Source organism: Pseudorca crassidens, chromosome 2, assembly GCF_039906515.1.
Source record: "Pseudorca crassidens isolate mPseCra1 chromosome 2, mPseCra1.hap1, whole genome shotgun sequence".
Taxonomy (NCBI): Eukaryota; Metazoa; Chordata; class Mammalia; order Artiodactyla; family Delphinidae; genus Pseudorca; species Pseudorca crassidens.
This window is the reverse complement of record NC_090297.1, coordinates 70,772,825-70,799,906: the sequence shown is the minus strand read 5'-3', so window position 1 is coordinate 70,799,906 and position 27,082 is coordinate 70,772,825. Positions and strand designations below refer to the sequence as shown.

General features: G+C 36.5%; 1 long non-coding RNA gene across 1 annotated transcript in view; it reads right to left on the bottom strand.

The window, feature by feature from the left end:
- LOC137210813 (uncharacterized) overlaps positions 1-27,082 on the bottom strand; it is a 128,990-nt gene that overhangs the window by 24,113 nt on the left and 77,795 nt on the right. The window lies entirely within an intron of this gene.

The following is a 27,082-nucleotide window of genomic DNA, read 5'->3' as shown; positions in this document are numbered from 1 at the left end:
GAATATGAGACAGTACAGAGTGAGCTAGATCTAAAGAATATTTTGATAACCCACAAACACTTTCCAACTTGTAATTTTCAATTTGGTTTTTAAAAGTTGTGTTGGTAGCCTTTAAAAATTGCGTTTTGTATATTGATTGATAGGTCTTCAGGCCACTTTCACAAACTTCTTACATTTTGTGGCTTAGAGGCTCCATTCCACCCCCCCACCTTGCTAAATAGGTTTGGTACACTTTTGCAGCAAACACAACATCATAGTTAAATATATGTATACTATGTTAATTTTTATACACATATATACATAAACATATACACATATACATACTCCCATAATATGCAGCACTTAAATTTTATAAACACGTATTTGACTAAGACAAATTAAAACAAGAGTCAAATGGAGAATTTGCATGTTTTCTATTTAACATACCAGAAGATGGCATGCCATTCAGTAGCAACCAACAACAATTTGAATTTACATATTCTTTAGCTGACTCAAATCTCTAGTATTTAGCACTATGTAAGCTGAGAGACTGCTATGGTTGTCAGTTAAAATATACTCACACATGTATATTTTGCTCCCAATTTTATTTTGTTTGGATATTTTGCCTGGCTAGTTTATATTGGAGGCAGAAACACAGTAAGAGAGAAAAAAGATATTTAACCGCTAGTCAGAAAATATATAGTGCCTGACAAATGGTGGGCTCTCTATAAATACATGATAAAATAATGAATGGATAAATTATACCACTGTGGAAAATAGTCTATTACATCACAAATGAGAAGCTGTCTGATAGTGTAAAAAAGTCTAGCGTATGATTTTTCTTGACAAAAATCAGTGAACTACTGACTTTAAGTAAAAGGCCAATCTTTACTTGCTTTTATATTTTTAAGCTTTGACTAGTAATTGTCTAATGCAACTCTCAAAGGAGTGGATAATTTTTCTCTGATTATAAACAACCCAAAATCTTTTATGGCAAAACGTCTCTTCAGTAATTACATTCTTAACAGAGTATTATATTCATAAATGGTATCACAAAAGCATCCATGATGGTAGCATGCAGTTTCCATGTCTTTTTTTAGGTGAAATTAATGTTTTCTTACAACGTTGTGGTTATTAATGAGGAAACCATTATTTTTCTTGTTCTGCCAGGTAGGTAAATATAATTTGATGTTTGGAGTGGCATACTATTAAGGTATTGGGAATATTATGTGTTCTGTTCTTTGTTAGGACCAGGATGATATATCTGTTCTGAAGCAGAAGATTCACACTTGGCGGTAAGTTTAAGATTTCATGCTGCTTTCATTGCTAAATCTAGTAGGGGTAACAGAGGCCAAAGCTTCAAGTAGCACCTGCCAGGCAAATGGTGGACGGAAAGGAGGGCTTCAGCTGGGGAGTGTAATACAGTGCCTCTATCCAAAGGCATCCAGGATATACAATTTAGAGGAGTAAAGTCAAAGCTTTGATGTATATATAACAAAAAAGTAGAGAAAATTTCCAAGAGCAAATTTATCACTAACTTGCGAGTCACCATTAATGTCTATTAAAGGGAAACAATAGAAGAAAGAATGGTATTTAAAGATAAAGTAGGAAAATGAGTCAGTTAAAAAAAGTATCTTTTTTTTTTTTTTTATAAATATGTCCAAGAAGCTCTGTCCATTTAAAGCTAGCACATACACTGGACTGACTCATACATTTCCTATATGTATATGTCACTTAATTTCTTATATTTCCATCTTTCCACCCATCAATCAACCTTCATCCAGTCATCCATCTATACCAACAAAGTATTTACACATAATTTTATTTTTTCATCCATTCATAAATCCAACCTGTTTTGGGTACCGGCTGCATGACAAGCACCATTACTTGTGATATAAAGACATAGAAAACAGAGTCCCTTCCCTCAAGGAGCTTAGAGTTGAAGAGAAAGTTAAGTATATCAATACTACACATTGTGATAGATGCTAGGATAGCACTACCCAGTGAGGATAGAAGGGCTTCTAAATCAGACTGGTGGGTCTGGGAAGGCTAACATTAAAGTTGAATTTTAAAAGACAAGTAAGAAAAATTAGGTAGATGATGAAGAGGAAAGGAATTTTAGATGAAAGGCACGATGTATGCAGAATGTATCCTTAATAACTGGTATTCTTTTATGTTCACAATATAGTCATTTAACAAAATTCTATCCCTTTACACATAACAGGACACAATGACTCAATTAAAAATGACCTGGGGGCTTCCCTGGTGGCGCAGTGGTTGAGTCCCCCTACCGATGCAGGGGATATGGGTTCGTGCCCCAGTCCAGGAAGATCCCACATGACGCGGAGAGGCTAGGCCCGTGAGCCATGGCCGCTGAGCTTTCGCGTCCGGAGCCTGTGCTCCGCAACGGGAGAGGCCACAACAGTGAGAGGCCCGCTTACCGCAAAAAAAAAAAAAAAAAAAAAAGACCTGGGAAGGCAATAGAGTTTAGTGATTACATGTACTGGCTCTAGAACCAGACTTCTAAATCCTGGCTCTTCTCCTTTATAGCAGGAGGAAATTACTCAATTACTTGGAGGAAATTACTCAACATCTCTCTGACTCAATTTTCCTTTATTCAAATTGGGGATAATATTATATCTCTTTTTTTTTTAATTAAAATTTTATAGCTTACTTTCCATGTACAGTTATTACAAAATATTGGCTATATTCCCCATGTTGTGCAATATATCTTTGAGCCTATCTTGCACCCAATGGTTTGTATCTCTCCCACCCACACTCCTATATTGTCCCTCACCCCCACTGGTAACCACTAGTTTGTTCTCCATATCTGTGAGTCTGCTTCTTTTTTGTTATATTCACTAGTTTGTTGTATTATTTATTTATTTAATTAATTTATTTTTTTAACATCTTTATTGGGGTATAATTGCTTTACAATGGTGTGTTAGTTTCTGCTTTATAACAAAGTGAATCAGTTATACATATACATATGTTCCCATATGTCTTCCCTCTTGTGTCTCCCTCCCTCCCACCCTCCCTATCCCACCCCTCCAGGCGGTCACAAAGCACCGAGCTGATCTCCCTGTGCTATGCGGCTGCTTCCCACTAGCTATCTACCTTACTACGTTTGTTAGTGTGTATATGTCCATGACTCTCTCTCGCCCTGTCATAGCTCACCCTTCCCCCTCCCCATAACCTCAAGTCCGTTCTCTAGTAGGTCTGCGTCTTTATTCCTGCCTTACCCCTAGGTTCTTCATGACATTTTTTTTTCTTAAATTCCGTATATATGTGTTAGCATACGGTATTTGTCTTTTTCTTTCTGACTTACTTCACTCTGTATGACAGACTCTAGGTCTATCCACCTCATTACAAATAGCTCAATTTCGTTTCTTTTTATGGCTGAGTAATATTCCATTGTATATATGTGCCACATCTTCTTTATCCATTCATCCGATGATGGGCACTTATGTTGTTTCCATCTCCGGGCTATTGTAAATAGAGCTGCAATGAACATTTTGGTACATGACTCTTTTTGAATTTTGGTTTTCTCAGGGTATATGCCTAGTAGTGGGATTGCTGGGTCATATGGTAGTTCTATTTGTAGTTTTTTAAGGAAACTCCATACTGTTCTCCATAGTGGCTGAACCAATTCACATTCCCACCAGCAGTGCAAGAGTGTTCCCTTTTCTCCACACCCTCTCCAGCATTGATTGTTTCTAGATTTTTTGATGATGGCCATTCTGACTGGTGTGAGATGATATCTCATTGTAGTTTTGATTTGCATTTGTCTAATGATTAATGATGTTGAGCATTCTTTCATGTGTTTGTTGGCAGTCTGCATATTTTCTTTGGAGAAATGTCTATTTAGGTCTTCTGCCCATTTTTGGATTGGATTGTTTGTTTTTTTGTTATTGAGCTGCATGAGCTGCTTGTAAATTTTGGAGATAATCCTTTGTCGGTTGCTTCATTTGCAAATATTTTCTCCCATTCTGAGGGTTGTCTTTTGGTCTTGTTTATGGTTTCCTTTGCTGTGCAAAAGCTTTGAAGTTTCATTAGGTCCCATTTGTTTATTTTTGTTTTTATTTCCATTACTCTAGGAGGTGGGTCAGAAAGAATCTTGCTGTGATTTATGTCATAGAGTGTTCTGCCTATGTTTTCCTCTAAGAGTTTGATAGTTTCTGGCCTTACATTTAGGTCTTTCATCCATTTTGAGTTTATTTTTGTGTATGGTGTTATTGTTGTATTTTTTAAGATTCACATATAAGTGATATCACACAGTATTTGTCTTTCTCTTTCTGACTTATTTCACTTAGCATAAAGCCCTCCAGTCCATCCATGTTGCTGTAAATGGCCATTTTTTTTTAATGGCTCAGTAGTATTCCATTGTAGATACATACCACATCTTTATCCACTCATTTTTTGATGGTCACTTAGGTTGCTTCCATATCTTGGCAATTGTAAATAATGCTGCTATAAACATTGGCATGTATGTATCTTTTCAGATTAGTGTTTTTTTTGTTTTTGTTTTTTTCATATATATACCCAGGAGTGGAATTGTTGGGTCATATGGTAGTTCTATTTTTAGGTTTTTGAGAAACCTCCATATTGTTTTCCACAGTGGTTGCACCAATTTACATTCCCACCAACAGTGTACAAGTATCCCCTTTTTTCTACATCATTGCCAACATTTGTTATTTGTGTTCTTTCTGAAGATAGCGAGAACAAGTAATTTTAAAATTTGTATGGAAACACAAAAGATCCCAAATAGCCTAAACAATCTTGAGGAAGAAGAATAGAACTGGAAGAATCACAGTCCCTGACTTCAGACTATACTACAAAGCTACAGTAATCAAAACAGTATGGTACTGGCACAAAAATAGACACAGATCAATGGAACAGGATAGAGAGTTCAGAAATAAACCCACACACTTATGGTCAATTAATCTATGACTAAGGAGGCAAGAATGTACAATGGAGAAAAGACAGTCCCTTCAATAAGTGGTGCTGGGAAAACTGGACAGCTACATGTAAAAGAATGAAATTAGAACATTCTCTAACACCAATAAACAAACAGAACCTAATTAAACTTAGAAACTTTTGCACATCAAAGGAAACCACTGACAAAAGGAAAAGATAACCCCCTACTGAATGGGAGAAAATATTTGCAAATAATATTATATCTCATAGTGACTATTAAATTAATTTATACATGAAAGAGTTATGTATATCTGGCATAAAATAATCTTTTAATATATGCTAGCTAGGATAATATTTTTTCCTTTGTTAAAATTTACTTATTGATAAGAATAGTGATGATAATAATAAACAGGTTTAAGGGATGTATAAGAGCTATCAGAAACTGAGATTTACTACATTCAGAAGCTAAAGAGATTTAACCTTTTTTGAAACTTAAAACTGCTTGCCACAAGATAGAGAAGTCACTAGCGCTTCAGTTAGATGTCCTGAGCTCAGATTTTGTCGCTGTCACCTTCCAACTCTGAAGTCTTGGTCATGTAGCTTAATGCATGTGCCTCGGTTTTTTATCACTCATGGTGCTACTAATGACACCAACATATCCATCACGGGAGTCTGGGAGGATTAAATGGGATGACGTGTATAAATTTGTTCCATCATCCAAAAAAAAACCCTTTAAAATGCTTAGAAAATATGTAATGACTAACTAATCTAAGGATTGTGAAAAATATCTTTCCCAAAATACTTCCTACAGTTTGAGAGATAACATATAAATATTCTCATCTGCATTCACTACCTCTGGAAAACACTCTTGAATGTTATTGCTGACTCTGAATGGCTGCCTTTGTGTCTTTGCCAGAACTTGCTCTGGGTTGCAGCTATTCATAGAATGCCCTTGGATAATGTGATAGGTTGAATTCGAATTACTCCTCCAATCATTTTGGATGCAGTAATAATGCTAACTAGAATGGTCATCTGGAGAATAAACTAAGCATGGCATTTTAAATAAAATCTTTCTTTTTTTTTGTTTTTTTTTTTTACATTTATTTTATTATTTTATTTTTCGGCTGCATTGGATCTTTGTTGCTGTGCGCAGGCTTTTCTCTGGTTGTGGTGAGCGGGGGCCACCCTTTGTTACGGTGCACAAACTGCTCATTGCGGTGGCTTCTCTTGTTGTGGGGCATGGGCTCTAGGCGCAGGGGCTTCAGTAGTTGTGGCTCGCGGGCTCTAGAGCACAGGCTTAGCAGTTGTGGTGCATGGGCTCAGTTGCTCCACGGCACGTAGCATCTTCCCAGACCAGGGCTCGAACCCGTGTCCCCTGCACTGGCAGGAAGATTCTCAACAAGTGCACCACCAGGGAAGCTCAAAATCTCTTTCTTTTTTTTTCTTTAGAATAACACAAAAGCAGATCATATAATGAATGCTATTTGAGTAAATAAGCATTAAACATGCTAACATGTTAATGAATTTCCTGTAGATAGATATTATAGACTTTAAAATACCAATAATCTCAGGTGGAATACAAATACAAAACAGCTTTTAAAAAAAACATAAATTATAGAAAGACAGATATTGTACTAGATCTTTTCTGGAATTACTTTTAATTGCAAATATTGCTTTAAGATTGAGAACCCAGCCTACCCAAGCATATACAGGTTAGCTTTAAATAAATTCAGCTTATACATCATGTTGCTAATACTATTAAGATCTTTGGTGTCACAAACATCTTTTCTGCTTTTTTCCACACATATCAATTACTTAATACTGTTACTTCTAAGGCCAGGGCACCTTAGTCTGCCTGAAGGAGTATGGAAGTTCCAGGCTACCATAGCTTCTATTTTATTAAATGTTTTCTTTCTTGCCTTCAACCTGATTTCTTCTGGGTCTGACCTAATTCCTTTGATGACTGGGGCTTGGAGGCCTGTGCTAATCTGCATCATGGGTATGTGGAGGAAAAGTGAGACAAATGAAGGAAAAGTAAAGGAAGGAAAGATGGCACCTAGGCAAGAGTGCTCTTCAAAATCAAATAAGCATTTTGAAAGCAGGCCATTTTTGTTCTACCTCATCCTTTAAAGAGAACCCCAAATTCAATGCTTGGTCTCAAATACAAATCTCCCCTCCGCTCTAATTCTTTACTTTTTTTTTTTTTAAGCTACCTCGTAAAACATTTTATGGCGAGGACAAAAAAGACAATGGCAGAATGCTTATTATTAGCATCATGTGATAAATCCAATGTAAGAAAAATATCTGTTTGTGAAAAAGTAAGTCATGTTCTAAAAGTCATAATGAAAGAATATGTTTGTGCTGACTTTGATGTAGAGATCCTGCAATAGCCTAAGCTTTGTCATTAAGCTTTGGGACGTGCTGATGTTCAGAGCTTTTTAGACCTGTCCACTAACTTATTGTTCCTCTTAGTCTGTTCCCAGTTTTTTTCCCTTTGGGAAGCAGGTTCTTCTTACTGCTCAAATATGCATTCAACATCTTGTAGTCATTAATATCCCAGAGGCAGGGGGTAAAGGGGCAGCTTTTCAAAGTGTCTCTGCTCACTTGATTTTGGATTACTACTACAAATCCTGGAGAAGTGGGAAGGTGAAATTTATCCTTCCTCGGTAACAAATTACAGGTTTTCTTCTCTGAGATGTTAAGGAGTTGTGATTTTGTGTGGATTTACCAAAAAAGGGGTGTATTTGTCCATCTGTGATTTGATGAATGACGATTCACAAAGCCATCAGTACACCTGCTCCCATGAGAAGAGATATACTTTATCTAAAGCAAGAAAATGATCAGTAACAGTAATTGTTTTCAGCACAGTAGCATGCATTGGTTCAGGCATATTTTCACTTCACAGATGTTTAAAGTCACTCGGCACTCAGCCTTCAGACTTGTTTTTTATTTGGCATCCAAATTCATGTTTCATAGCCATGCGGCTACCTAATGTGCCATAAATAGAAACAATCCTCTGAATTTCAGAGCTATACCCTGGGCCTGCCCTAATCTATGCAGCTGCCTAACCTACGCAACTCCTGTGTTTCAGGATATATTTGCAGATTCAAAATACTTATTTGGTCAGTTGCGTAAAACCATTTATTCCTCAGATATCTAGACCTGCTAGTCAATATAAATCTGTGTTCTTTTGTATTTCTCTCCAGGGTGGCGGGTGTCTTCTTTATAATCTCCTTTTATTTGTACTTGTATTTGAATTGTGGATACACCAGTGAGCAGGAGAATGATCCTACCCTGGTACTTAGGAGAAAAGAAAAAGAACAGAGATTTGTCCAGATAATTCACAACCTGGAAAACTAACGGAGCCATAGTCCATAATGAATAGAATTTTAGAGAATATTAGTTTAAGTCATTAGGAATGATCACTTTGTGTGTGTGTGCACGTGTGTGTGCATGCATGCACACTACTGGTATATTTAAACACAAGCCCATGGAATCAGCATTTTTTATACTGATGAACATTTTTTGCAGTTCAATCTGAACATTGTTCCTGGTAGAGCTGGGAATGCCATTTCAAAATAGCGTTAAGCCTCCCCGTCATTTGCTACTTGATTCAAAGAAATAGAAAGTCATATAATGGTACAAGATGTTGCTACTTTATTTCATTGGCCCCTTCCACATAAAGTAATGAATCTCTAAGGGCAGAAAATCCAGCTATAATTTAGGGCCTCAAACCATTCATTTTAGTTTTCCTTTAGCAGGGCTAGCTAAAACAATCTCATATTTAGTGGTTTATATTGTTCAATTTTGAAATACATTATAGTTTGAGTATTGGGCAGGTAAGAGATTAATTTGCCTTTGTAAAATTGCACACCCTTGGGGGCAGTAGTATTCTATGCACAGGTAAACAGGAATTTTTTATCAGCAAATCTATGGAGCTGACATTTTTATGCATTCTACTTTTTTTTTAAAGCATGAGTTTAAGCCCATGAACAGCAGATTCCCAGTTTTAAATTGCTTGTTGAACTCATCTTTCTGTTTAATGTTTATGTGGGTCATAAACCAACATTAGGTGTAAACTTTACATATATTTATGTATGTGTATATATATATATATATATATATATATATATATGTGCTTTCCTCAGAGACAAAAAATTTTATTATCAAGTTGAGTAAGTGAATAATTTTTTTCTACTTTAATACATATGACCCATTTCATAAAGGATGAAATATATACAAATATACATATATAAATTTATATATATTATAAATATATATAAATATGTATCTTATTTTACTATAATAGTGAAATATATTTCACTATTGTGGTGAAATAAGAAGAAAACTATAAAAATGAGCATTGTCATCATACAGTTATCTAGGACAGATTGCCTATTTTTTTTGCTATATTTTTGCAAAAATCAAAAATGATGATGAATATTGATTACACTGGCTTTGTATAAGGTTTACTCTATCCAAATTCCTTTACAAACAATTTTATTTTTATAAAATTCTGATGAGCAGTATGTGGTGCTGAATTCCTCAAGCAAGCTACGCTGAACGCCTATGATAATGATCACAGCAATTACAAACACAATAGATGTACCTCGCCCCAAATGAGATCTGAAGTCCTGATAAAAAGAAGACTGGGCCTCTTCCTTTTTCCTGTGTGTGACTTGTGTAGCAGCTTCTTTATCTATAACTAACAGGTCAAAATGCAAAGAGGCGATTTTGTAATATAATATAAAGAGAAACAGAAACCAAACCTCTTGCATTTCTACTGCTATGCTCACCCTTTTCTCAGATAATCTTGGCAGCTTTGCCTCTCTCTAATTTTGCTAACATCTCATAGATATAAAACTGTGCACCCCCAACTCTCTGGCTCCTTCCCCTCCCATCTCTTTTCCTTCCCACTGTTTCATTACATTTTTTTATGTGCATACCATCAAGTCCTCTTGGACACATAATAAGATTTGTGCCAGACTATGTTTCTTGGCTTTAATGGTTAGTTAGCTTTCCAGAATACACATGCTGCTTTATACATGCTTTTATTACTGACATCATGAGAATGCATCTCTCCTATGTTTACAATTGGGTGTTCACCCTTAAATAAAAACAATGAGATCAGGTTGTTTAAGAGAATCTTTAAAAAGCAGAATAAAAACAGCTGTTATCTGCTTGAATCATTTCGTTTTCTTTCATGATCTGAATGATAATTATGTGTAGCAGTGGGCAGTCTCCAGCTCTCATTATATGCCATACATCAGAGCCTCTTTCAGGCTGGAATTGGGACTCTGTCCTCCAGTTCCAACAGGATCGTTTCAACCTCATTTCTAACAGGTGTTGGTATTTGCGGGAGGGGTAAGGGGAGGATGAAACACCTTTGCTTGTTCCAACTGAGCTCCAGATTCAGGAGGCTGCTTTTCATTGGCAATGTGGGTTTGAAAGTCAAACCAGGTCCTTTCTGAAATCTCTCTCACCAGGAACGAATTACAAATATTTCCACATGTCAAACCAGTGTACAATAGGGTGGTCCTTATTAATCAAAGCTCTCTTAAACCAAGTACAGATGGTAGCAATGAACTTCCCTTCCATGAAGATTTCTTGAAAAGGGAGGAAAATACATCTCACAGAAGTGCACATTTCTTCACGTGACACCAGACGAGGAATAAGGAGCTTACACCAAATGTAACCAAAACCAAACCCAACAAAACAATAATAAATAAATAAAAATGTAAAAATCCCAGTGTTTGGAGCTCAACAATCCAAACCAGAAGGTAGATTGAGCTGATTTCCATTTCACACAGCCCTCACCACAAGCCGTTTCTCAAGATTCCACGACATTTGCCTAGAGACTGACAAGCTTAAATTGGTCTTAACCTCTAGAGTCCCCTTTTCATATCATAGATGTTGCTGATTGGGGAGCAGAGTTTCTTTCCCCAAAGTCAGTGATTTTCAAGCTCTGGTGTCATCTGCCACAGAGAGTGTAACTCCTCTCAGACAACAATGTAGTTTGTTATTTTTAATTAACAGAAAAATGTAGATAGGAATGGTTGAAATTGCATTGTATTCAAAACTTGAGAGTAAGGAGAGTCAGAGAAGCAATTCTATTTAAAGAACAGCCCAGAGGCTGGACCCATGGCTGTGTTTCTCTGACCCCAGCTGTATTATCTAAGCCTCTTGGGTAGCAAAAAACTGGGTTGGGGAATCTCCTGGGAACAAAGACTCCTTGGGATGGTCTGTATGACCAGGTGTTACTATTTAGGAAGAGTATATTTCAGATGTTTTAGCAAAATTGGCTCCACTTCTCCACTCAAGATTGGTGCTATTATGGTCCCGTGCAGTCCTTCAAGGTGAGGGATCAAAAGACACTAGGGTGTCACTCAGTTCACACCTTATCTCAAAACAGTGTTAAACCTAAATTGTATTTGAAAGGTGAAAATTCTGTTGTGAAGCCCTTAACACAGAAGGTCTGTGATTTCCACTGATAAAAAAAAATTCCATGATGTAAAAACTACCAGAGGCCATTTCTCTCTAGCCTAAATCTTTTATACTGCAGCTGAGAGTGTATTTCCTTTTGGTCTGTGCTCTGTAAAAGTGAGCAATATTCAAAATTGTTTAATGTATGGGTAAAAATTTTTTAAAGTCTCATCTCAAACTTTTTCAAGATAATTACAGTAAAGATGGAAAATTTTTCTACTAATAGATTAAATGTGTTTATAACCTCAGATTAATTATAATCTTTTTCAAGATGACAAAAGTTTTATAGCATTTCATGAGGTAACAGTTGATTGGATTTTAAAAAGAAATGAAATAAAAGTGTTATATATAGGGCTTCCCTGATGGCGCAGTGGTTGAGAGTCCGCCTGCCGATGCAGGGGACACGGGTTCGTGCCCCGGTCCGGGAAGATCCCATATGCCGCGGAGCGGCTGGGCCCGTGAGCCATGGCCACTGAGCCTGCGCGTCTGGAGCCTGTGCTCCGCAACGGGTGAGGCCACAACCGTGAGAGGCCCGCGTACCACAAAACAAAACAAAACAAAACATGGGCAAATGCCAAAAGAAGACTTCAGTCTTCCAATTTTCTTGTGGTGTTAAGTGATAATATCTCAGTGAAATTTAGTTTTGACTGTGCATGCTCCCCATCACAGACCAGGCGTTCCTTAGAAAATATTTGTATATGCTTTTGGGCTTGTTACTGAACCATCATAAAATTCAGTGCTATTTGTGTACTCTGTGGTATAAACTAACAAAGTAATGTCTATGCTGAGAAGACAGTGAATGATTTAGAACACATATTGAAGTCTCAACACTATTGAAGAATGTCTGAAAATTGTGTAGAATATTAACATGGACTTTTAGAATCTTTGCTAAAAGCCATGTTTACCTTCAATTCAGATATTACACAAGTCTAAAAGTATTTTATAGTAATCTTGGTTTGTCTACTAGTCTATTAGAATAAAATTAAAATAGGAAGATGTCACATATCTGTCCATTAAAGGGAATTAGTGAGAGTGCCCATGAGTGAGAAGAGAGAGAGAGTAGAGAGAGGATGATATTTTAATGGAAGAGTCAGAGGAAGAAATGAAGGAAAAGGAAGAAGAGGTCTAATTCTCCACCTAGATAATAGTAGGTCCCAAAAGTTGCTGTAATTTGTCTAAAATCATAGATCTAGTAGGTGGTGGTAAAAGGGTTGATATTCTGTTGTCTGATTCTGGGGGCCATAAGCTTCACTGTGCTCTAGTGAGCTAACAGGACATGAGGTCTATCCATCAATTATTAACTACCAAATAAGATACTTTAATCAGATCTTCTGATGAAAACCAAAGACCTGGACTTTCTCTATCTACAATCTCTGTCATCTTAGGAAGGAGCCGTAGATAAGTTACCAAAATACAAAAAGACATAAACTTCAAACATATATGTAAACATTTTTTTTTTTCTGGAAACATTTAATTTTAAGTCCATTTTTTCTTTTCAAGAGTACCACTTATTGAACTCCTTGATGATAACATCACTTTTGATATGAGAACAGGAGGTATTATCATTAAAGAAAAGTGTCATGCAAATTCCATTAGATTCTTTATTTTCTATTGCTATTATTCTGGAATTAATTGCTTGTTACCAAGAACATCTCTTCCCAGATTCCTCTGAACAGATGAGACCTGTTGTTTAGATTTTCCCTCAACTGAATGAACCTTCTTATCTTATACATGTCACAATTTTTATTACACATTTTAAAAAATGGTTGAAAAATGAGTGCCACCTAGAAATGTATTCAGCATAGAGTGGGATAGTTAGTAAATATTTTTCAAATGAAGAAATGAAAGTCACTGGCCTTTGACAAGACTCTTTGGGGGTAGAGGTGATGAGTAGATCACATAAAGACCGGTTGCATTCTGGGGACATGGTACAAGCTGTGTGAGTAGGCATGCTCTATGGACAACACCATTTCATGGAAAGATATGAAGAATAATACTGAGCAGCCTGAAGAAAATGGAGAAAACAAGAGCGACTTAAAACTGAGTTATCATTTTGTTTCAAAGGGAGATAGGGAGTTTAAGAGGAAATTTTTTACTTTTTACAGTAGTTTTTGTAGTTTCAGAGTCCCTTTCTACAGTCTTATTAAAACAAGTTGGCTGTGGTTAGAACCTGTAGATTAGAACAATGTACACCAGAGGGTTGATGGCAGCAGTAATATCACCTTTATATGGTGGATTCTCTTGCTGTGTATCAAGGAATCATCACCCATTGACCCTTGAGTGCAGGAACTCGTATGTGATTAATCAAGGAAGCACTATCTTTGTTGAACTCTGGAGAAAAAATTCTGTACCCAGCAGGTGAATAACATATTAGGGAGCCTGGCAGGCAGAGTGGCATATTCCCTCCTGACCTCAATTTCCCAAAGACTCTGTGTAGTCTTGTTTGTGGATGACACACTCAATGGGAAAAGCACCAGGCTAAGAAAAACAGCGAGGATCCTACCATAACCCTATGGTATAGGGAGATAGTCGTCTTCTCATTTAGTTAAAAAAGGAGGCTAGATTTCACTGGTATTTGAGAAAGAAGAAGGATAGACTAGTTTGATTACCTGTTTTGAAAAGAACTGTGTCATGTACTAAGTCTTTTGTTACCTGTTTGTATCTGTTTAGTTTACTACTATTGGAATTGCAAAAAAAAAAAAAAAAAAAATCTGTTCTTAATCCTTTAGAGAGAAAGCCTGGTTATTTTATTATTTCTTCTCTATGGTTGAATGAGTGGTTATTTTCGAGGGGGGGATGTTTATAGAGATTTAAGCATAATATATATTTGAGTTTATTTTTATTTTAAATTTAAAAGTTAAAACTGGGACAAAATTATGTGGGTTTTATTCCCCTAAACAGACAATCCACTAATGCACAGTCAGTTTGAGCAGGTAGCTGAAAATGATGCTACTTAATTACTTCATGGACAACTAAGATGTTTCCTGAAGTTGGTTAAAAAAAAATTCTCAGAAATCACTCTCATAAAGACTCTCAAAATGAACAGGACAGTGGTATAAGCATAATAGGTGTTCAATTATTAATTGGCCGATTGATATATATCTATTAAAAGGGGTAGAATCGCTATTTATTGTCCTTATGCATCCAGTGGGTACAGGCTTCTTCAATTTTAAACTTTGGCCGAGTGATTGTATAAGCATTTTAAATGCTGGAGGCAGGTAACAGCATCGTCCTACCTCTTGAATCATATAGGCCTCCAATTGGTGTTTCTTCCTTACTGCTAAATTAAAACAGACGATAATTCTCAAGTAATTAAAAAAGTAGAAGCAACTTGCAGAATCCTCTTTTCTTACCAAAACTTAAGCTGGAATAAGATTTCATTTAGAGAGCAATAAGAACAGAGACTGGTTAGCTAACAGGGGCTCACCTATGAAATCATTGGTGCTTAGTTTATGAATGTTCTTAAATTTCAAGAGAATGTCTTCCGTGAAATTCTGCATATGTACAATGACTTTTCTGGGGCATGAAATTTTGTGTTGTATCTGAACTTTCAGCATATCCAGGTTTTTTTTTTTTTTTTGCGGGGGGTACGCAGGCTTCTCACTGTTATGGCCTCTCCCGTTGCGGAGCACAGTCTCCAGACGCGCAGGCTCAGCGGCCATGGCTCACGGGCCCAGCCACTCCGCGGCATGTGGGATCTTCCCAGACCGGGGCACGAACCCGTGTCCCCTGAATCAGCAGGCGGACTCTCAACCACTGCGCCACCACAGAAGCCCTGCATATCCAGGTTTTAATCACTGATCTCCTTCCCACCCCAAAATGATAAAGATAACTAAAACTATTTAAATATTACTTGCTGAGAATTTCTGATTCATTAAAAATGTAATTGTTAATAGCATTTTAACCAATTTATCTCCTCTGTAATGAGAGACTAGGGAACTAGTTATATATATATATATTTTCTTCCTCTTTTCCTCTGTAATGTTAGATCTCCACTGGAAAGAAAAGGACAACAGCTGAAACTTATAACTATTTGGAAACAGCAACATTGTTGAAATTTACACTCCCATGTGCAAATGTTATCAATCAAAAAAATGTGTACAAACAATAAAAGAGGAAAGCAATGTTATCAAAGGAGCATGATTCAGTTGGATGGGGCACAAAAAGTTATACTTGTTCATTTTCAGAATAATATTATGAATCAATAAAATGAGATAGATTTGATTATAGCAAGATTTTGCAAAAGAGTTTCTAACTCAGGGATATGCATGGTCCATACTAGATGGCTGACTTTATGAAACGTAAGTGGTTTTCCCCCACCACATTGTATAAGCAAGAGAGGCTGAACTATAACATGAAACTGTGCCACTTGGCACACTTTCCCAGTGGATTTCAAGATTGTAGTCTAACACGTTATCTCCTGAATACTTGGGCCTGGTCTCTTACTAATATGCTTCCAGCAGAGAGGTTGCACCAAGTCTTCCACTGCTAATTTATATCCTGCTTATCTAAGAGAGATTTGTTAATCCAAGTATGGCCTTTGGGATTTGGGATTAGACTAATACTCCTCTAATATAGATAGCATTTTTTTTCTTTTTTTGCGGTATGCAGGCCTCTCACTGTTGTGGCCTCTCCCGTTGCGGAGCACAGGCTCCGGTTGCGCAGGCTCAGCGGCCATGACTCACGGGCCTAGCCGGTCGGCGGCATGTGGGATCTTCCCGGACCAGGGCACGAACGCGTGTGCCCTGCGTCGGCAGGCGGACTCTCAACCACTGTGCCACCAGGGAGGCCCTAGATAGATATTTTTATTTGTCTAGATTTTTCCTCCCTGGGGCTTTATCTGCCAAGCTAGCTTCTTTGCTAGCATTAGCTTGCTCCTCCAGCATAATCTAGTAGACATTGGTAAAAATGGATGAGACTTTAGTATCCATAAAGACCCTAAGGCTGCAAAATATCATGGGAGGGTAGGTATAAAACTTAAATATCTCAAATATCTTCAAAACCTCCTTCCTAAAATAAACTTTATTTTTATTCATTGCATCCAGGCAGGAAGTTTGTTTTTAATTCCAGGGAATGTTTTTTTTTTTTTTGTCTGCGGGTGGGTTGTTGTGAAGGGCAAGATGTGTGTATTTTGTGCTTTAACACGTGGTTTAGAAATATCAGTACTCTGCAGATTTGAAAACAACCTCTAGTTGTAGAGGTGTTCAGTAATGGTTCAAAGTATGCACAGTAGAATCAGACAGACCTGAATTCAAGGCTTGGCTCTGTATTTTGCAGGTATATGACTTGGTGAGTTACCTTCTCCCCTGCATCATGCTTCTCATGAATATATTGGAGATAATGAGTGCTATGGAAATTAAATAAGATGATATATCTAAAGTGATTAGAAAGCACTTATCACAAGTGGTCAGAATTTAGTAAATGGTAGCCATTATTTATATTATTATTATGTTAGATGCATCCCCAAACTTCACTGACAACAGTAAAATACTTGTTTCTCGATAGTCTCTATTTCTCCTTTCCAGAGAAAGTATCCAAACAGGCATCTTCTGGTCAGAGAGAAGTCACTAAATAGCATTCAGCGTGGATAGAAAGTGAAGTATGTGGTGAAACTGTCAAGCGTTAGTCTGACTTTTCCATAGGCAGACTTCTGCAAGGATAAACACTGATGCATTCAAAGGGCACATAAAGATAAATAAAGGAGCAGAGGACTTGATAGAGAAGTAAGAGTAGAAAGATAAATCCTCTTTTATTTTAGAAGAAAAGTTATGTGAGCCACAGATAGGAAATTATTGCAAAGTGCATGAAAACTGAAGCTTGTTTGCCAAATTCTCTGTTTTTTGTTGTTGCTTTTTTTTTCTTCTGCAGAAAACATTGAAGTTACTGAAAATGCCTGAAGAATGACTGCATACATTGGTAGAGAGAGCAGTGGCTCTAGTTCATCATTTTCAGTATTTACATTAAAACAGCAAAATCACAGGGCAGCTCTTCTGTGATAGCACTTGCTACATTGTACTGCAATTTATGTTAACATGACTGTCTCTCACGCGTGCTACAAGCACAGGACCAGATCTTACTCCTGTATCACCAATTCTGAGCACAGAATCAGTGCTCAACCAACCAGTTTGCTGCATTAATGTATCAATTTCGGTGAGTCCCAGATAAGGGCATTCATTTACCTCATTTGTTAACAAATTTGATTGCCTGTTGGATACTTCAAAATAGCATATGCTAAACTAAAGCTTAAAAAAAATTTCTAACTCAGTAGTTACCAAATGATGTTAACATGAGGATCTCCTTTAAGTGTCAAGAATTTTCATGAACATTTGTACTCGAATTATCTCCTGATAGAGAAAATGCATGACCCAGCAGCTGCCAAAGCAGCTTCCACATCTATTCAACGGCTGTTGAAGATCTATTCACATCTATATAACGGCTGTTTGTGGCAGCATCTCTGTTATAGCAGAACAACTGAAGGCAGGTTACGAAAACATAATAAATGTCCACCCATAGTGGATTGGTTAAATAAATTATTCTACACTCACATAATGAAATACTTCACATACTAAAAAAGAAGCTGGTAGATCAATATGTACTGATATAGAAAAATGTCCAAGCTATATTAAGAGAGAACATCAGATTGCACCATGGAACATAAAGTATAACTCCCTTTGTGTACAAAAAGCTACACAAAAAATCTATTGGGAAGAATATGGAAAAATTCTGGAAAAATGTACAATACCTTGAAATGACTGTGATAGGAAGGGGTCATTTATTTTTTCACATTAACACCTATTGTATTGTTTGAATTTTCCCCAGACGAGCATGAATTATTTGTATTTTAAAAATCAAAATAGTGTATATATGTCAATCCCAATCTCCCAGTTCATACCACCTCCCCCTTTCCCCCCCTGGTATCCATACATTTGTCCTCTACGTCTGTGTCTTTATTTCTGCTTTGTAATTAAGGTTGTCTATACCAATTTTTCAGATTCCACATATATGTTTGTTTTTTTCTTTCTGACTTACTTCACTCTGTATGACTGTCTCTAGGATTGACATATATACGATGTTGATACTATGTATAAAATAGATAACTAACTAGATAGAACCTACTGTATGGCACAGGGAACCCTACTCAATGCTCTGTAGTGACCTAAATGGGAAGGAAATCCCCAAAAGAGGGGATATATGAATACATATAGCTGATTCACTTTGCTGTACAGTAGAAACTAACACAACATTGTAAAGCAACCATACTCCAATAAAAATAAAAAGAATAAAAAAAATAGCATGTCTTTATATGAATTATCTGTCTTTCTATTATATATATATATATGCATACACACATGTGTGTGCATGTGTGTTTGTGTGTGTGTGGTGTGTGTGTGATATTTTCCCCCCTTTGCTTAACACCTATATGCTCTGCCAATGGCTGGTTGGTACATGCCTCCAGGTGAAAATCCTTTGCAATAATTCTGCAGTTCCCCCATCATTCTTTCATCACCATAATGAAAACCAGTCTTACACAGTTTCATAAACCTTTTACTTTTTTTCAGAAAACAAACCAACCAGCAGGTTTTCAACTGTTTGCTAGCTGCACTATTCGTTACGATCAGGAAACATTACAGGAATCCCACTATTAGAATGGATAAAAGCAGAAATCTTCTGATTGATTTCAGAATGAAGTTTCAAAACTCCCCTCCTCCCTTGTTCTGTGACAGCCTAAAGTAGGAGTGAGGGGTAGAAGTGTGGAAGGGAAAAGCCACAGAACACTTAATGTTCCAGGGAGCCCAGTGCCACTACCTCAATCTGCGCTATTGGATCATTTGGTTGACTCAAGGTCAAACAAGCTACAGAAATGAGATTAGAATTCAGTTTAGCAGACATGAAATTTTATGCATACAGTTTCTTTTTAACCTTATAGTAGCTCCATGTTGCAGAAAGTGCAGGAACCACACTTTGGCTGCCTTCACACTCACTTTCCCTGACAACTTCCATCCAGTACCAGGCAGAGTGCCTTGTATTTATAGATAACCAAAAACTATGCAGTTAATTAGTGATTGAATTAAATTGAATAGGTTAGATGACTTTCCCAAGACGACTCAGCAGGTAAATGACACGCGGGATCAATCCCTGAAACCCCATTCCCAATTCAGACCTCTTACTATTATACCCTAATCATACTTTGCTTAAGTCATTTGTCACAAGGCATTTAACTTTAAATTCTATGTAATTTTAAATTCCTTTGTAGGTTATTGTTGATTTTTTAATTTCCTTTAAATTTAAGAAAAATAATAAGCTATTAGACAATGTCCCCCTTCATCTGCATCCCTACACTAATATCTATCTCAGCTCATTGTCTATTTTCTTCATAGTTCTTATCACAACTCAGAATGGCTTTGTCTTTTTACTTAACTTCTTTTAAGTATGATTCTCTGACTAGAATAAAATCTCTATTAGGAAAAAACCTTGTCCCTGTTATTTATAGGGTCTCTATTTTCAATAATGGCTACATTATTGAATGTTGAATGGTTCAAAAAAGGTTACATTATTCAGAGAAGTCTTGCTGAAAACAACAACAAAAGTTCATATTAAAAAGCTTTTCTTAAAAGCATCTAAGAGGCGATCTAAGATAGTAAGATCTACAGAATAAAATTGCAGAAAAACTGGCATTCTAGAAAAGCAAGTACAGCGTAGAGTACTTAAGTTGCCTTTGACTGAAGGGTATTTTGTATTCCATCAGATTAGACCTATAGCTTTGGTAGACTCGTCAAAGGTCTCCAACTAAGGGAGTGTAAAAGGACATCATACTTAAATTAAGCTGGATCCCCAAAAGGTCCCAATCCTCAATGGACAAGTGAATCAATAGTAACTATGACTTTACCCTTCCATCTTGTGACATCACATCACAGAGCAGGTGAGAAAAGGAAGGAGGAAAACAACCTGTTTTAGAAAAATTGTTGCTGATATTTTTTAGGGATTTGCCGCCTATACCATACACTACTTTGGGGGTACTGGGTTCTTCAATCTATGATCTTGATTTGTGATGGTTCTAGACAGTGCCACTAGGGGTCTGGCAGAAATTAACATGTATTCACCAGGAAGAAGGCACCTCCCTGCTAGACGTCAAGGAATCCCCATGACTAAGTATATGAGGAAACAAAGAACTGTGAGTGAATACCAGGAGAAACATTATTCAGAAAGGATAAGTCTACACACCTCAGATACTGGAATTATCTGTCAGAGAGACTGAAACTACTACTGCCGCAATTAAGCAATTAAAAGGCAAGTTTGAAAATAGCTGCAGAGAACGAGAGCTATAAAAAGTGACATAGTAGGTTTGAAAAAATGCCACTTTAAAATTTTTTCGGAAAACTTCCAAAATCGAGATTAAAATCCAACAGACAGATTTAACAGGACATAAAACACCGCTGATGTAGATCAGAAAAATTATTCAGAACAAAGCATAGAGAAATGAAGGAAAATATAGAGGAAAAGGTAAAGATATGTATCATAGAATGAAGGATTTTAGTGTATGTTAGATTCCCAGAGGGGAGTTGAGAGAGTATGAGACAGACATTACTTGGAGAGAAAAGAGCTGAGAAGTTTTCTCAATTGAATAAAGATACTGATCCAAAGGCTTGAGACACTCCCTATTCCCAGGCAGGATAAATAAAGAAAGGCATACTACCTACATCACTGTGAAACTGCAGACTGCAAAAAACACAGTGCCTGGAATATAGCAGTTGGTTAATAAGTAACTTTGGAGAAGTGAACTAATTTGTACTTAACACTGAAGCCTTTGAGGTTAGATTGCCTTATTCAATCATATGACATAGGCTAGCTTACTTCAATTCTCCAAGCTTCAGGCTCCTCTTGTGTAAAAGAGGATAATAATAGTATTTACTTTATGATTGTAGAAAGGATTAAATAAGTACTTAAAGCATGTGACATAGTGCCTCACGTGGAAAACGTAATAAATGTAATCTTCCTTAAAGTTGTTATAATACAAAAAACAAAGTAACTATTTGCATGATTTAGCATTTATAAAAGAAAATTTTCTTTATTTTCTAAGTTTGTCTCTACAACAGACACACTTTGCTGGTATAATCTTCTTGTCTGTGATTTTGAATTATTTTAGAAAAAATATTGGTGACTAAAATATTCTACAGTGTTTGACACAGACTCAAAAAATGAATAATGATAACAATTAACATTGGTATATTATTTTACAAGTTCAAAGTGCTTTAATATACACCATTTCACGACTGACTTTCAACACTATCAGCTTCTGAAGAATGAGTAATTTCCTGTGGAATCTTAAATCACAAGCAAAACTAGCTGAAGTTAATTCTAAAAATAAGGATCAACTTCCATTAAAGTCAGAACCCTATTAAAATCAATTCAAAAAAAGCCATGACTGTCTAATATTGTGACACATTGCCTAACCACTCCTCAAGATAATGATAGAACATTGGTCTCAGTGGTCCTCATGCAATATAGATTGAATACTGATGGACAGCAGAGTCGAAAAGACAATATCAAGGACAGTAGAGATGAGAGGAGATTTAACAGGGTGCAATTTAAAAGTGTGCTTCTACTCATGAGAGTGGTAGCAAAAGCCACATTTCCATAATGACCATTGATTCAACAAACATTTATTTAGCACCAACTGTTTGTACCATATTGGTCAAGGGTTTTTTAAACCTAGTGTATACACAGCACACCATTTATTTTAATGTGCTTTTATTAGTTCAGTATAAATTATTTTGTAAGACCTGGTGACCGAAAGCAAAATGTACTAGCACAAAGACAATGTAAACTTCTAGGTTATTGCAGAGAAAATCATGGCCAATAACAGTACATTCATTTGGTCTTTGCTGGGGATTTGTTATCATGTGGTTACCAAATAGGAGAGGAAAAAGAAATAACCTGAGGATATTTTGGTGTACAATATGAAAAACACTGTGAGAGAAGACATCATGGAGACTAGCAAATAGAAGCAGTTCAGTTACCACCTTGCCACCCACCAAGGACTGCTTGTCACCTTTGAAATCAAGGCCAGAACAACTAAGCTAAATGAAATGGTTTCCTGCTTACTAGGTTTATTATATTAGGTCCCTTATAAAAGAGCCTGTGTCTGTTTTATTTCATTTAGATAGAAGAATAGTCAGACATATCATTAGATTACCTTTGAATTTGACCTTGTACTTGTCATATTTTATGGTAAAGAATAGGACTTTTTTCAGGAAAAAAAAATAAAATTCTTTCAAGTCAGACATTGAAACCTAATAGATTGTACTATTTAAACAGAAAACAAATTAAGATCGCTCTGGAGCCGTTTTTTTTTTTGTAATTAGCCACAAGTTCCTAAAGGACATTAGATAATTATAGAAACATACTGAGCTATGTGGTCTCAGACTTCAAGTTAACACTTCTTTTCCTGGTTTCTGATGACCCTTCATTTTCTTTAGCAATAATTTTGGGGACCATTCCCTTTTGCTTCTGAGTAAATCTTTGTATTTACTTAGCAGCAGCTCTAGATTAGAAAAGTAGAATTGTCTTCTTAGTTTTCGTCAACAGAACTGTCTTAACGTAAATGTTGCAAGCCCTCTTTAGTTTTTATCTTAGTTATTAATTAAATATAGAACGTTTTTCATTATTAACACATTATTAACTCATTTTCTAGTTATCCTAATTAACAAACTTTCTCTAATACTAGAGCAGGCATTCCAGTTTCATTGAATCACATCTAAGGATTTTTCCTTGCCACCCTTTCCAAAATAGTGTTTGATAGCCTTATGTATCAGGAAATATTTCTATGTGTTTTCTCTAAATCACCCTTGTGTTTTTTCTTTCTCATTGACACTTCATCTTCCTTTTCCCTTTTATTTAATTTACTTATCAACCAACTGTTATGAATAGATCAAATTTTCACCTTTCACAGATGTAGTACTACGACATCTTTTGAGCTCTCATTTCTATTTCAATTCAGGAAAATAAAGTCAGTTTAAAAACGATATTTTTATGCTAGGCTTATATTCACATGGCTTTATGATTTTCCAGTACTCACCCAAGCCCCCAAAGCTGTACCTCACTAAAGAAAAATAGTGGGTTTTAAATAAATTTATAAGACCATCCCTTTTATATGGCCATATAATAAAAGAATATATGAAAATAGTATTGATAAAATTTAATACTGCTCTTCAGGTGTAGCAGAACAAAGGGTTGGAATACTATATCCCCCTTTTATATATTTATCACAAGATACCCAACTATAGGCAACGTATGTAGAATTGACCACAACTTATTATCCTGTTGGACAACTGTAGAGGTTATGGTAGCAATTGGGCTATGATGTTTAAAATAAATAGGAAAAAGATAAAGTCATGTTTTTAATAAGCATTAGCAACTGGTAGAGAAGATAATACATATCTGAAAATTATTTTTAAAACATCCTGTGCTTAAAGTGAGCGGATGTAATTGATAACTTGGTTGCTCCTTTTACCCTAATCTATTATGAGTTATATTATGAAGTAGCCTTTCTAAGTCACATTTTCAAACATGTTAGTTATCATTGACACATGGTCACATAATATTCTAAATGTTCAGCAGGTATGTGGACTGAATTATGTCCCCCTCAAATTCATATGTTGAAGCCCTAATCCTCAATGTAACTGTATTTGGAGATAGGGCCTTTGAAGAAGTAATTAATGTTAAATGAAGTCGTAAGGGTGAGGTCTTACTCCATTAGGACTGGTGTCCTTATAAGAAGAGGAACAAGGGGCTTCCCTGGTGGCGCAGTGGTTGAGAGTCCGCCTGCCAATGCAGGGTACACGGGTTCGTGCCCCGGTCTGGGAAGATCCCACATGCCGCGGAGCGGCTGGGCCCGTGAGCCACGGCCGCTGAGCCTGCGCATCCGGAGCCTGTGCTCCACAACGGGAGAGGCCACAACAGTGAGAGGCTCACGTAACACAAGAAGAAAAAAAAAAAAAAGAAGAGGAACAGGCACCAGAAATCTCTCTCTTCCTACCACACAGAGGAAAAGCCGTGTGAGGAAACAGCCATCTGCAAGCCAGGAAGAGAGGTCTCTCCAGAAACCAACCCCACTGGTACTTTGATATTGGATTTTTAACTTTCAGAACTGTGAGAAAACAAATGTCTGTTGTTTAAGCCACCCAGTCTGTGGCATTTGTTATGACAACCCAAACAGGTTAATACAGAAGATATTCAAATATTTCAGATCACATATCAGTAAAATTTAAAAAAAAATATAATGTATAGAATTATAGTGACAGTGATGGAAACAGTACATTCTGATTTCACATCTGTTATAAACTTGTTATTATATACTACTCAAACCAAGAAATGATTCATTATTTAATGATTAATTTAAAACGCAAAAAATGATTAAACAGTAGGAAGAGGCACAGAGTGAAAAGTAAAAGTCTCCTTTCTTACCTCTTCAAACCTCCCCACACATTCTATCCAGGAAGCTAATTTTAAGAGTTTCTTAAATATCTTTCTGGTAATATTCTAGTCATACACACACACACACACACACACACACCTCTACCATTTTTATGCAAAAAAGATTGTACTATACTTCAGCAACCTATTTTTTTTTTTTTTTTGGCCACACTGTGCAGCATGTGGGATCTTAGTTCCCCGACTGGGATTGAACCCATGCCCCCTGCAGTGAAAGCATGGAGTCTTAACCACTGGACCACCAGGGAAGTCCCCAGCAACCTACTTTTAATCAGCTAAAAACATATTTCCCAACATATAGTCCATATAGACTTTTCTCATTTTTAAGGGCCACGTAACATGCCACAGTATGAGTATGAGTATACCCTAATTTATCTAACCAGTTCCCAACTGATAGGCATTTTGATAGTTTCTGTTTTCTGTGATAAACAAAAGTACAATGTATATTCTTGCATATATCTTTGCACATTTATAAAAGAATTTTCATAGAAAAAAATCTTAGAAATAAAAATACTCAGTGAAAGGGTCTGTGCATTTTTGGTTTATTTTTAGTTTTGATAGACATTGTTACATTTCCCTTCAAAGATGTTGTACCAAAGTACCTTCTCACAACAGAGTTTGCAAAGAGTCTGATTTCCTATGCTTTGGTTAAGTCTGGGTGATATAAAACCTTTAGATTTTTATAGAGTATACCTTATAGTTGTTTTAATTTGCATTTTTTTAGTTATCAGAGAAGTTGATCACCTCTGACAAACTCTTCTCTGGAGCACTTGTTATTGTTAGATAATGAAGAACATATCACTTGTGGTTGTTCAAATAACTACACACACACACACACACACACACACATTACCCCTCTCTCTTTATCTCTCTCTCCCACACTGCTATGGAACACTCAGAACCTCAAAACCTTTTTTTAGCAGTTGTGTCTTCACGTGAGATATTTCAGTGGTACTGGATCAGGTCAATCACTTTGATCTACTACTGAAATCAAACCCTCTTGCACTGTTGGTGGGAATGTAAATTGATACAGCCACTATGGAGAACAGTATGAAGGTTCCTTTAAAAAACTAAAACTAGAACTACCATATGACCCAGCAATCCCACTACCCTGAGAAAACCATAATTTAATGACGCATGCTCCCCCTTTTCATTGCTGCACTATTTACAATAGCCAGGACATGGAAGCAAACTAAGTATCCATCAGCAGACGAATGGATAAAGATGTGGTACATTTATACAATGGAATATTACTTAGCCATAAAAAGGAATTGAATTGGGTCATTTGTAGAGAAGTGGATGGACCTAGAGTCTATCATACAGAGTGAAGTAAGTCAGAAAGAGAAAAACAAATATCGTACATCAATGCATATATGTGGAATCTAGAAAAAATGGTACAGAGAAACCTATTTGCAGGGCAGGGACAGAGATGCAGATGTAGAGAACAGACTTGTGGATGCAGGGGCCAAGGGGGCTGGGATGAATTGGGAGACTGGGATTGACACATATACACTACCATGTGTAAAACAGATAGCTAGTGGGAACCTGCTGTAGAGCACAGGGAGCTCAGCTCGGTGCTCTGTGGTGACCTAGATGGGTGGGATGGGTGGTGGGAGGCCCAAGAGGGAGGGGATATATGTACACATATAGCCGATTCACTTTGTTGTACAGCAAAAACTAACAAAACATTGTAAAGCAACTATACCCCAATTAAAAAAAAATCAAATCAAATCAAACTAAAAGAAATATTAAGAGTTGAGTTTTCAGTTTAAAATAACTCCAGAGGAATAAGCTCTTTCTAAGTATCTAAGTTTTTCTCCAATATGGTTCAATAGAGACAGGTGGAGTGATGGATGGAAAGAGCAGATGTTGTGTGAATGAGAAAAATATTGGAAACTTGAGGACTTGTCTTCACTGCTGTATGCGCAAAGCTTAGGACAGTGCCTGATTTGTTTTACGTGCCCAAGACAGACAGGCTAAATGAATACATGAACGACTGTAAATGCTAAACATGTAAGTAAAGTAATTAAAAAGTTATCTTGAAGAAAGAATCCTGGAAATTTTCCTTGATAAATAGAAACATCCCTGAACATACATTAGTTAGGTTTCCTATGGAAACGTTCAAGTTTTGTAATCACCAGACTAACAGAATGGGATCTCCCAACACATTTAATAAAATTTTTCATATTTCCCATTACTCCCAGAAATTCTG